Raw genomic sequence first — 12,497 nt, 5'->3', positions numbered from 1 at the left:
TCAAAATGAAGGCAGCTCAGACTAACATGTGATTTTCTGCATATGTGGGAAGTTAGTGGAACATTCCCCTGCAAAAGCAATAAACTCAGAGTGTCAAGGGCTGGAGGTTAAAATTCAGAGTTGGGGCTCATTATGATCCCTACAGCATCTCTAGGAAGTATACCCAGACTGCAGGGTGGATATACTCGTGATAGAAAAAGTGAGGGCAGCCATGGTAGTCAGAACTGGGAGTGGAAATGTGGGATGTCTAAGATGGCTTGATACTGGCTAGAGCAACTATGATAAGCCAAGAATGGCAGCTCTACCCACGTTAATCCACATCAGCTATAAAACCAAGGAAAATAAACTCTTCAAGGGAGAAAGAAACCATACTGATTGTGATTACCTCCTTCTTTCTAACAAGCTGATGGATATCTGAAATGTTATAGCCTTCTTCGTGTTCTATACCTGGAAGCAGGGACCCACACTAAGTCCAAGAAAGAGTGCTTTGAATACTAATAACTGATTAACTTAACTCATGCCCTCTACATATAAATTAATAAGAAAAATGTAGAGACAGTATTATTATCATTACATTATGATTGATATTTATTGACTAATATTGAGGTTTCAACCACTGTAATAAGAAACTTGCCTGCATTATCTCTTACCTCATTTAATTCTCACAAAACGCTATGGGTGCCCTATTTCTAATATGCAGAAAGAGAGAACAGAGAAATTTAGACATAACCACATTAACTAAGATGATCAAGCTAGAAAATGACATGGTTGGGATTCAAACATTGGAAATGTATGAATCCAAAGCCCATGGTATTAGTAAATCTGTTCTATAGTTTGTGTTGTACAGAATAGTGTTGCTGATTTCAAATAAAATTACATGAAGAAGAAAAAATAGTGGGCAAAATTCATCAATGCATTTTAAGGAAAAAAAGTAAGTAAAATGTTAACAAATAGAATCCAGCACTAAATGAAACAAGCAATATGTCCTGAATAGGATTGTTTCAGGAACACTAGGAAACGTCACAATTGGAAAGTATTTTAATTTCATTATTTTCATGTTTAAAATTAAAAATACATTATTTTACCAAATGTGCTGTACACACAACAAAACTAAAAAAAAATCAATATAAATGAAATAAAAGGATATTTATTCAAAGTGATTAGAAATATAAAACTCAAAATAAATATCCATATATAAAATATATACAGAAGCATAATTTTGATATAAATAATCACATATATGACTATTTTTTCAAAAGTTATTTTTTATGCTTTGACTTGAGCTGTATATATTGAAACAAAAATATTGTATTGTATGAAGATTATCTACATTGAAAACTTTAGGAAATTTATTACATCACCTGGATTTCAGTAAGGGCATTGTTTTTTAAAATAGATAAGCAAAAATCAATAGCTTGAATGTGTAACAGAAATTACCAATTAGGAAATATAATGAAAAACAAATTCCAGTCACAAAAGCCATAAAACTTTAAATTATGTAGAAATAGACTTTATAAGAAATTAGAAAAGTCCATATTCAGAAAATCATTAAAAGTTCCACTTTTTTAAAATAAGAATAAATGGTGACACAAAACACATAAAACAGACCAAATAATAAATAAATTTCATGTAATTAAAAAGAAAAGAAGTATCAACATTCTCCTTTGGGTGGGAAATTGGCAAATTGATTTTAAATTCCATGGAGAAGAATAAATATGTGAGAAGATCTAAAATATTTTCTAAAGATGCTTAATTATATTGTATTCCATTTGATTGTGCTACAAAACTACAGTAGTTAAAACTGGCATGTTTCTTCACAGGGAACAAAGAGTGAATATATATAACAATAGTAAATATAAAAAGACAATTGCATAAATATACAAGTTTTTTTTTTTTTTTTGCATGTTTTTTTAAATTTATTTTATTTATTTATTTATGGCTGTGTTGGGTCTTCGTTTCTGCGCGAGGGCCTTCTCTAGTTGTGGCAAGCGGGGGCCACTCTTCATCACGGTGCGCGGGCCTCTCACTATCACGGCCTCTCTTGTTGCGGAGCACAGGCTCCAGACGCGCAAGCTCAGTAATTGTGGCTCACGGGCCCAGCCGCTCCGCGGCATGTGGGATCTTCCCCGGCCAGGGCTCGAACCCGTGTCCCCTGCATTGGCAGGCAGACTCTCAACCACTGCGCCACCAGGGAAGCCCTACAAGTTTTTATTACATGAAAAATGTAGTATTTTTAAATCTATCAGAAAAGGGGTTTGAACTCTAAGTTATGAATTTAGAAGAAAAATATTTCATATCTCTTCTTTACATTAGTTATGAAACTAAATTCCAAATGACTGAGTTTTTAAAACAGTAATATCTAAAAAAACTTCCCTTTCGAAAACACACACAAAATATTTTATTGTGTAAGAAATAGCTTTTCTGTCACAAAAAAGAACAGAACCTGTAATAATAAAAAAGAATTGGCTGAATAAATTGCAAAAAATTATAAATCCATATATGATAATTTTTAAATATAGACAATTACAACACTGGAAAATATGTGCGATCCATATGAATATTCAAACGAATGTTTCAGAACAGAAATGAAGGTGAGTTAGTGGTGAAGGCAAGGATTTTGTATTAAATATTATTGCAGTAGGAGGCAGTGAGGAGCAAGAGTTTTTACTGAACAAGAACCAGAGAGGAAATGTACTGGGAGAACCAGTTCGCTGACGCAGATGGTAGGGTGGTCATACATCATGTAATTTTTCAACAATTCCTGTGAATTTGTGACCAGCCAACTCCTGTTGAGGAGGGTCCATAGGACCTGTTTGCAACCATCTGCTCCTTGGTATTTATTGTTTCTCAGAATATGTAACAACTAGTTGCTTTTCTCAGTTCTCAAAATGGTCTTCTGTGAAGAAGTTAAAGTTTCTAAGTGGAAAGGTACAGCTTCTGAAAAATGCTTAAATTTATGATTTGTAATGTAAAACCAAATTAAATTGGCTTAAGCAATAAAGGAACTCTGTCCCCAATATCATCAAAATGCTGTGCCTCAAATAAGACTTCAATTTAAGTTTGTTTCCCTCTGGGGGTCTTTATTCTGTAATCCTCTCTGTGTGTTGACTCCATTCTCAGACTGACTTGGTAGCTACCTGACTGTTAACATCTGGGGTAATCACATGTTTCTTATTCACATTCAGAGACGTGAAGATGGCATAAGTTACCAACAAGTTAAGAGTATAATTCCTGGGCTTCCCACTAATTGGTCCAAAGTAGGTCTCCTTCTTACCATTAATTCCATTTGGTCGGCATGGGTCTTCTCCCCCAGGGTGTGAGTATATATTATCAGTAAACAATGGTGGATCACATTTGTTCCATGCTGGGTGGTGGTATTTGACCCCCGTAACCTTAGGATGAGAATTCCTCACTCTCCAACAGGGTGAATAGGAGGTGATCAAAATAATCTCCATCCAGACTCAATTAAACTCAAAATTCATTAATTTAAGAGCCTGCTGTATAACTCCACAGATGTCTGCTAAGCATTTCAAATGAAAAACTTCCAAAACTGGGCTACAGTAATCCCAGTACTAGCCCAAACCTTGGTACACTGGGCAATATGGATTGGGTGAATGCATAGAAATACAGGTTAAGAAGGAAATATATTACCTATACATTCTCACAAGTATATTTAAATACAACTAAGCTGTTTGGCAAGGATTGAAGATTTTCTCTAGTTAATATCCATTTAATAGTTATAGATGTGTGTATTTGCATTTTGTATATGCTTGTTAACATACCAATGTGTATGTATGAATGTCTTTTTAGTATGTAGTATTTGATTTTTCTTCTTTTTTCACTCTAATATAAACAATTCTGAATGATAATTTTACTCATAGTATTTGTCCATGGCTTCCCTTTGCCAGTGTTGATTATGGCATCAAATAAGTTCAGGTTTGCCACATACATTTGGGCAAGGTTAGTATTATACAATTTGGGCAGGATTTTACTTCACTGGATTTCACTAGAATTTCAAAGTAGTTTATTAACCTATTTTATATATGTATATAAAAACACATATTTTGGGCTTCCCTGGTGGTGCAGTGGTTGAGAATCTGCCTGCCAGTGCAGGGGACACCGGTTCGAGCCCTGGTCTGGGAAGATCCCACATGCCGCGGAGCAGCTGGGCCCGTGAGCCACAATTGCTGAGCCTGCGCGTCTGGAGCCTGTGCTCCGCAACAAGAGAGGCCGCGATAATGAGAGGCCCGCGCACCGCGATGAAGAGTGGCCCACACTTGCCGCAACTAGAGAAAGCCCTCGCACGGAAACGAAGACCCAACACAGCCATAAAAAAAAATTAATTAATTAATTAATTATTTTTAAAAAAGTCCTAGCTTTAAAAAAAAACCACACACACACACAAAAAACACATACTTTTAGTTCATTTCAAGAAAATAAATAAATATAGGATATTTAGAATATAGAATATTTAATAACATTGAAATTATATTGGCAAATGAAAACATATAGTACACGGAGAAATAGAAAAATAGAATCAACTGTAAAAAGCAGTACCTATTAAGTCAAGGGTTGCAAACTCTTTCTGTAAGAGCAAGACAATAAATATTTAAGGCTTTGTCTAGCAGACCATGGTCTGCTGAACCCTGTTGCTAGTATTGAAATTATGTTATTTTTATTGTTCATTTATTACACTTTTCTAAATGTTCAAATTGACGGTCGTAATCAGATACTGGTTTTCTAATAAAATATTAAACATTAGTAATATTTGAAGCATATATTCTGTTTATGATATAAAGATAAAAGATTTATTTATTTAGCTTATTTAGATTTATTTATTTAGATTTATTTATTTAGCTCTTAAAAATTAGTTAATATACAACATAAATGATCCCTTCTTGCATTTCTGAGGGTATAATTCAATGATGCATTTGAAAGTTGTTTCTCTAGCCAAAAAAAAAAAAGTATTTCTCACTTATTAGCACCATTGAGTCCTTTTGGCTCTCACAAAAACCTTTTTATCCACACATAATTCTACTGTTCATGTTATGCAGAAAATTGGAATGCATTTTTATGTGCTAAATGCACTTCACATGCATTCTTAAAGTCAATCTAGGAGAGATCAGTAGTATTGGAAAGAGAAGCAGACATGGAGAAACGGCGCATCAGAAGTGATAATCTCTCTGAAAGCTCATGAATTTTCTCCTCAGACAGAGCTTGTCAGACAAACCTTAGTTCATACAGTGAATATGATACTTCCTATAAATGTGACATAGTCCTTACCTAACTTTCCTAAGCAGCAGTTTTATCAGAGGCAAGCTGGTGATTGTTGTCCCCACCTCGTGCATTTGTTGCTATGATAAAAATGCCATTCAACTATCCTTGCTGAATCTGTAGCATGACAGGCATACACCCTAAATAACATGGTTTAATAGTTCCCTGTCTCTTCCCTCTTTTCAGTTCCAGATATATTTCAGGGCAAATTTAGACACTCACACTATAATGTTCTTTCATTTCATTAGAATTCTCTATTAACAGTTCACACTAAAGTTTTTAGTACAATCTTCTCCAAGTCCACTCATCAATAGTCTGTAAAGTAATTTAATCTATAGGAAGAGCCCAGCCCTACAGCTCCCTATACACACACTCCAGATAACAGTCAGTTTTTTAAAATTAGTTTTTATTAGAATATAGTTGCTTTACAATGTTGTGCTAGTTTATTGCTGTACAGCAATGTTAATCAATCATATTTATACATTCATCCCCTCTTTTTTAGATTTCCTTCCCATTTAGGTCACCACAGAGCATTGAGTAGAGTTCCCTGTGCTATACAGTAGGTTCTCATTAGTTATCTGTTTTATACGTAGTAGTGTATATATGTCAATCCCAACCCCCCAATACATCCCACCCCCTCTCCCCCTTTGGTAACCATAAGTTTGTTCTCTACATCTGTGACTCTATTTCTGCTTTGCAAATAAGTTAATCTCTACCATTTTTCTAGATTCCACATGTAAGCGATATTATACAATGTTTGTTTTTCTCTTTCTGACTTACTTCACTCTGTATGACAGTATCTAGGTCCATCCATGTCTCTGCAAATGTCACTATTTCATTCCTTTTTATGGCTGAGTAATATTCCATTATATATATAGTACCACATCTTCTTTATCCATTCTTCTGTTGATGGACATTTAGGTTGCTTCCATGCCCTGGCTATTGTAAATAGTGCTGCAATGAACATTGGGTTGCATGCATGCTTTCGAATTATGGTTTTCTCTGGGTACATGCCCAGTAGTGGGATTGCTGGGTCATATGGTAGCTCTATTTTTAGTTTTTTAAAGAAACTCCATACTGTTCTCCATAATGGCTCTACCAATTTACATTCCCACCAACAGTGTAGGAGGGTTGATAACAGTCAATTTTAATTAAGGTATGCAGAAAACTCGCAGCCTCAAACCTACAAGTCAGAAGGCACCTGCTTTTAGTGGGTAAGCCCTGCCTTTGCTTCTCCATCAAGATGCTGGTTTCTATTCCTAACCACTGCATTGGTTCAGTCAGAACGACTTTGTTTTTGCTTTCACTCCTGGCACCTGTCCCACAGCCCTGAACAATCTGCCTCCCATATGCCTCCTCTATCATCCAGGAGTTGACCCTGCTCCCATAAAGCTGACCACAGCCTGGCACCCTCTGCAAAATGACTCATCATATAGAATGACCCAAGAGCTATTCAGCCTGATGACAAATACCTATAAATCTACTTCTGTGTGCTTACCCACAGGTCTGAGTCAAATTAAAAAATAATGGCCAAATTCTCTACTACCATTTGGGAAAGAAATATCCAACTTCTAGAAGCATGTCTGTCCGGGACCATTTTCTCCAACCCATATCTTGCCCATTCTGATTTATGGCCCCTCCATGAAGCACTCTCATTACAGGTTTTACTAAGTAATCACCAAATAATTTCTCTGTCATTTCAGAATAGATTTATTGAGCAGTATGAAAAAAAGAAGACATCTAGGGGACTATTAGTGGTCCTGCCATTTTCTTTCCTTCCATTTTCTTTCCCTAGTATTTTAAAAGTTCCTCTCTCACAGAAAAAGAAGTGTTTTAGTTATAATGGTAATAATGATAGCTGACATGCTTTCCATGAAAGGTATTACTATTTGGACATGGTTCTTATCCCACTTTTTATTTATGTGTTTGAGGAAGAACAAAATACTTTATGACACAAGCTATAACTTAAAAAGACATGATACAGATAAATAAAAAGCTACATTGCTATGAGAGTTACTCTAATAGAAAAATACGTATTTTTAAAAACCTATCCTCAAGAACTGAAATTACAGCCAGAATAATTTAAAAATTGCATGTACCCATGCTTTTTAGAAAATTGAGTTTGATTTTAAAATCAATCAGCAACTCAGCCATGACATTTTCTAACTAGTACTATTTGCCAAGTTTTTCTTTACATTTCAAAACCCTAATATAAATGTGAAAATAATAAAGGCCACATAACAGGATTGTTGTAATCATGAAATTAAATAGATAGTTGTGCTGGTTTCTATATAGCTATATCTCACTCTCTGATATATAGTAAGTGTACAGTAAAGGATAATTTTCTACCTTTGTTCTAGTTCACTTGAAGGTTCACAGATAATTTCAAATGTTTTATGACAAGTTCCTCTACTTGGTCATTTGAAACGATGGTGGAGTGTTGTTTAAGTAGATACAATGTCTATGAAAATATACTAAAGTGTTATTGCCAATAGCCAGTTTTATAGAGTTGATCCACTTTATTCTATACCAGCTGAAGTCACTGGGTGAGTAGTTTCAGGTGTGTAAACTCAGTGAATTTTAGTAATCAAATCTAGAAATTATAAAGCTAAGAACATCTGTGGCTTGCTCTGCATTACTGGGATGAGGTTGTGACCTGCATGTCAACTGCAGGTGCAGATTTATTCCATTTGCTCCAAAATGAAAATTGATTCTCTCTTTTCCCATCGCAACACATCATGTAGCAAATTACGTCTTGACTTAGAGTTGGGTTGAGTCAGAGTTTTCTACTAATATCCACATCTGAGGGAATTTATGACAGATGACTAAGTTGATGTATCTCTATTGGCAAAGTAGAATTTAGGACTCCACTCAGGAAATGCAGCACAGTTTTGAGCATTACAAAGGTTTGCACTTCGGACATATTCCTTAGTTATAGCAACAGTCTATAAAATTTGACATTGCTAAATCATATTATTGGAGATAATCTTTAAAATCATTTTATTATTTAAATATAGAGTTCTTTTACTGAAATTTGTGGATTTATTTCTAACATGGAAATGTTGTCAAATTTATATGTAATTTTGGTTCTCTTCTTACTTCTAGAAGGAAAATTTTCTACCAGAAAGTATTTTCAAATAATTTCAGATTATACTATCAATGTTATCATCTGGATTTTTAAAGTGATAGTTTTCAAATGAGAGTTGGCATTTGTGACCGAAACCAGGGCGGATGTCTATTTGGGCATCTTTTTGAAACACTCTGTGAACATTGCTGTCTGAATCCATATGTTTCTCTCCTCTCTTTTTCTCCATTTGATTTCAAAATTATTCTCTTTTTCTTGAGTCTTGATGAGTTTATTCTCTGTCATTAAAAACAACGATGTTGTTAATGTCAACATATGTATTCATTGATTCATATATTATTTCTTGTATTCATTCAATCATTCAACATTTATTAAGCAATTACATCATGTCAAGGGAAGACCTAATGAATATGGAATTAAAAGATGAATATTCAATATTTTGCCTTAAATAAGTTTATGTTTGAACCTGTGAGCAGAGTTTTTATTTAAATAATGTGATCCAGAAATACTGTTGATGTTGGTTTCCAGGTAGAATGAAACAAGGAGGACTAAATTTACCCTCCAACCTTAAACAATTAAAAAATTTACCAAATATATGACACAAAGTTTTCAGAAATTGGAGAACTTGCAAACCAGACTGTTATCCCTGAGACACAGGAAACAAAAATATAAGGCCTACAATTGCCCCAGATTACAGATTGGAGAGAGTTTTCAAGCCACAACATAGGGAAATAGAGAAACCTAAGTTAAGGCTAATAATTCTGTTGAGTAGAGAAAACAGTTACATACCAGCAGAGGGAAGGAAGCCAGAATCATGGGCTGAGTACTAAGGAAAATGCTCTACAGAGAGAGAGAATTGTACAGAAAGAAAGATCTAGAGACCTTGAGAGAGTGTCCTCTTGAGTGTTTAGTTGAATACTGATCAGCGTGTGCATGTGAAGAAACTATTGGAAGCTGAGGAAAGAAGCACCAGAAAGAAGACAGATGGTGTTCTCGAGAGCTTACATCCAAGACCTGTGAGTTAATATCAAACATCATATACATAAAATATGTATTAGATCATTGGAATCAAATACATTTCATCAAGAGACCCACACATATATGATCCACTTATCTTGACTAAGATGCTCAAGAAAATCCAAGGAGAAAGGATAACATTTTCAACAAATAGAGTTGGATCAATTTTATAGTGATATGGGAAAAATACCTTCCCAATAAACAATAGACACAATATTTGGACATTCCACAAAGGAAGATATACAAGAGGCCAATGAGCCCATGAAAATGTGTTCAATGTTATTCCTCATTAAGTAAATGTCAATAAATCTTTAAAAGTTCATCATCCCTTCAGACCCACTAGAATGGCTAATACTGAAATGACCAATGATACCAAGTATTAGCAAAGATATTGAACACTGATCTTTTCACACATAACTGGTGGGTCTGCTACAACAACACTGGAAAATATGGATAATATTTAAAACTATCATGCTGAGCAAAAGAAGCCAGATTCAATCAGTACATACTCTATTATTCCATTTATATGAAACTTTAGAAAAATCATCAGTAGTCCATAATGACAGAGTAAGAAAAGTGGTTTCCTGGAGTTGAGTGGTGAGTATGTTGGGGTTGAATTGTGTCCCCCCACTTCAAAGATATGCTGAAGTCCTAACTCCCAGCAGTCATGCATATGATCTTACTTGGAAATGGTATCTTTGCAGATGTAATCAAATAAAGATGAGGTCATACTCAATTAGGGTGAGGCCTCGTCCAATAGGACTGGCGTCCTTGAAAGAAGAGAAAACAGAGACATATGAAGGAGAATGTCATGTGAAGACACAGAGGCACAGAGGGAAGATGGCTTTGGAAAGATGAAGGCATAGGTTGGTGTTATGCTGCCACAAGCCAAAGAATGCTTGGGGCTACCAGAACCTGGTAGTGGCAAGGAAGGATCTTCCCCTACAGGTTTTGAAGAGAGCATGGCCTTGACAATACCTTGATTGCACACTTATACCCTCCAGAACAGTAAAAGAATACATGTATCTTGTCTTAAGCCACCAGTTGTAGTACTTTGTTACAGAAGCCTATGAAACGAATACAGACTTGATTGCCTAAAATGGAGCACAGGTATCTTTTTACTATTTTTATTTTTCCCAGTTGAGGTGAAATGCATATTACATAAAGCTTACCATCTTTACTATTATTAAGTGTACATTTCAGTGGCACTAAGTACATACACATTGTGCAGTTTTCACTGCCGTTCATCTCTAGAACGCTTTTCATTGTGCAAAACTGAAACTATGTACACATGAACTACAAATTCCCATTGCTTCCTACCCCCAGTCCCTGGCAACCACCATTCTACTTTCTGTCTATAAATGTGATTACTCTAGATATCTCTAGGTGGATTCATACAGTATTTGTCTTTTTGTGACTAGCTTATTTCACTTAACATAATGCCCACAAGGTTCATCCATGCTGTAGCATTTGTCAGAATTCCAGTTCTTCTTGAGGCTGAATAATATTCTATTTTTTGTATATACCACATTTTAAAAATCCATTCATCTGTTGTGAACACATGGCTTGCTTCTACCTTTCAACTATTGCAAATAATGCTGCTCTTAACATGGGTATACAGATATCTCTTCAAGACCCTGCTGTCAATTCTTCTGGCCATGTATCCAGAAGTGAAATTGCTGGATCACATGGGGACACAGGTATCCTTCTGTGGTGACGAAATATTCATTCTCTTGATTTTGTTTGTATGTACAGAGTTGCATATGTTTGTCATAATTTAAAAACTGTCTTAAAATAAGAATCCTTCATTTTATATCAATTGCAAAGATTTGATTAATAGAATGGCAAACAAATTTGCAGAGGATCTGGGGCAAATGTATTCTCACACATTGCTTGTGTTAATATAAAACTGTTAATAGAGTTTGGAAAAAAAGTTTTGCTCTTTCTAATTAAGTACTGCACTTAAGCCTACCCCATCACCCAGATTCCTCCCTTTTAAGTATATACTTAAGAGAAATGGGCTCCTTCCCCACAAATACAGCTCATCCTGAACTCTCCACCGACTGGCCTGTAACTTGCAACATTGTGCCTTCTAGAATTGCAGTTCCTCTGATATTCCTGAGTAAACTCAAGTTCAGAAACCCCATTAAAGGCTCTGGCCGAGAGTTTCCTCTTGCTCCTGTTTTGCAACCCGAACAAAACTTGGAGCTTCCTCTGTGGCCGTGTATGGCATGCAGTGACTCCCCTCTGGAATCTTGTGGCTGACAGGGTCTGGGTGCTCCAGCTGGTTGTCAGACCTGAGCCTCTGAGATGGGAGAGCCGAGTTCAGGACATTGGACCACCAGAAACTATCCAGCTCCACATAATATCAATCAGCAAGTGCTCTCCCAGAGATCTCCCTCTCAACACTAAGACCCAGCTCCACTCAATGACCAGCAAGTTCCAGTGCTGGACACCCCATGCCAAACAACTAGCAAGACAGGAAAACAACCCCACCCATTAGCAGAGAGGTAGCCTAAAATCATAATAAGTTCACAGAAACCCCTAAACACTCCACCGGACATGGTCCTGCCCATCAGAAAGACAAGACCCAGCCTCATCCACCAGAAGACAGACCCCAGACCCTTCCACCAGGAAGCCTACACAACTCACTGAACTAACCTTACCCACTAGGGGCAGACACCAAAAACAACAGGAACTACGAAACTGCAGCCTGGAAAAGGAGACCCCAAACACAGTAAGTAAAGCAAAATGAGAAGACAGAGAAATACACAGCAGATGAAGGAGCAAGGTAAAAAAACCACAAAACCAAAAAAATGAAGAGGAAATAGGCAGTCTACCTGAAAAAGAATTCAGAGTAATGATAGTAAAGATGATCCAAAATCTTGGAAATAGAATGAGAAAATACAAGAAATGTTTAAAAAGGACCAAGAAGAACTAAAGAGCAAACAAACAATGATGAACAACACAATAAATGAAATTAAAATTCTCTAGAAGGAATCAATAGCAGTATAACTGAGGCAGAAGAACGGATATGCGACCTGGAAGATAAAATAGTGGAAATAACTACCACAGAGCAGAATAAAGAAAAAAGAATGAAAAGAATTGAGGACAGTCTCAG

This window comes from Eubalaena glacialis, chromosome 4 (assembly GCF_028564815.1).
Source record: "Eubalaena glacialis isolate mEubGla1 chromosome 4, mEubGla1.1.hap2.+ XY, whole genome shotgun sequence".
NCBI classification, from domain to species: Eukaryota; Metazoa; Chordata; class Mammalia; order Artiodactyla; family Balaenidae; genus Eubalaena; species Eubalaena glacialis.
Note: the sequence above shows the minus strand (reverse complement) of the source record.